The sequence below is a fragment of the Egretta garzetta genome, unplaced genomic scaffold, assembly GCF_000687185.1.
Source record: "Egretta garzetta isolate BGI_Z169 unplaced genomic scaffold, ASM68718v1 scaffold161, whole genome shotgun sequence".
Lineage (NCBI taxonomy): Eukaryota > Metazoa > Chordata > Aves > Pelecaniformes > Ardeidae > Egretta > Egretta garzetta.
In genome coordinates, this window is record NW_009258754.1 from 1788453 (window position 1) to 1789944 (window position 1492).

Sequence of the window (1492 nt, forward strand, 5' to 3'; positions counted from 1 at the left end):
TTCCCATCAAAGCCGAATCACTCCTGATAGTGAGCTACAATAACATAAGCCGGCAGGTTGGCAGCAGCGCCGGCTGCTCAGTTAATAGGCAGTTAAGAAAAATGTAATAGATCCAATGGCTGTAAGAAAATTTTAAGGAATAAATTTTGATGTCAGGTACTTTGTCACAAGGTGGAGTTACTTGCTGAAGCTGAGAACGGAATTTAGTCCAAGTATTGATGACATCTGTTAAAACCAAGCTGGGCTTTTACGATCCGTTGAAATGACACAAAGTAAGGAAATTGTGATTATTTTGGCACAGCTTCTTAATAAAAAAACTTTTCTTGGAGCCAAAATGTAGTGGATTTGGTAGAATTGCGATCATTTTAGTTTATGACATTCGCAGGCCCTTTTTACATTGTCTGTGTTTATTTTATGGGAATTTTTTTTCTAACAAATTAAAATGGCATTAATATAACAGAAATATCAAAGTATTTAATATTTTTATGACAACTGACTTTTCTGGCATTGCAACAAAAATAACTTCAATGAAAAAAAGAAGACATTTTGGTGCTCCACTATTACCATGAAGTTTATCCTGACTTATAGCAAATCTGTCAGATGAACCAAAGATGTGAAACAAGAACACTCAGATTGCTTTAACTGAGGACCGCCTATATTTTTGTGTAAATAATAAAAAAGGAACTAATCCTTTTCTTCCTCCTCATTAGGCCAAGAATTCTTGTAGATAATTAAAGTCAGGAAGTACAAGTTTTAACAGTTGCATTGACTGTGCTGCACCGTTTTCTAACTCCCATTATCCAAGCAGCTGCTTAAAAGATTTATTTTCTACGGAAAGAGAAAAACACACCAGCTACCTTTGCGGAGTTATCTTTAAGGTTCTGCCAGTGGGTGCTCCAAAATAAATGCTCAAGGCAAAGGAAGACAATCTGAGCCTCGGACTATAGGAACCTCATTGTAAATACTGTGTTAATAAACCTTTTTAAAGCCATTAAAAAAAAACAAACAACCACCAAACCCCAAAAACGCATACTACCTAGATCTTGACCTAAAATTAAGATGGATGAAAGATAACTCTATATTTTGAAGCAAAAGGTACTAGTAGGAGTGTGTTTTATAAGTATTCTGTTTTGCAGATATTTGAATTTGGGGAAAATTAGAGTGATTTAAAGAGAAAACAGCCAATTCACGTTGGGCATGTTTCCTGTTGCACGAAACTGTTAGTCGGGCTTCAAGATGTATTCAAAATATTTTATTAACAAAACGAGCTTCTATAGGGGTTCTGTGCCTAAACTAAAGTTAACGTGGCAATAAGTCGTTTTACCCCAGACAGAAGAAAAATCTTGAGAGGGTCTGGGTGCGGTGCCCTGAAGCCAGGGCCCTGGCATGAGGCAGCCGGGTGCTGGGACGCGGACGGGGGTGGGATTTGCGTCCTGCGCGGGGCGGAGGGGCGCGCTCCGCCTGCGGGGCAGATCCGCCTTACCGGGGGGTG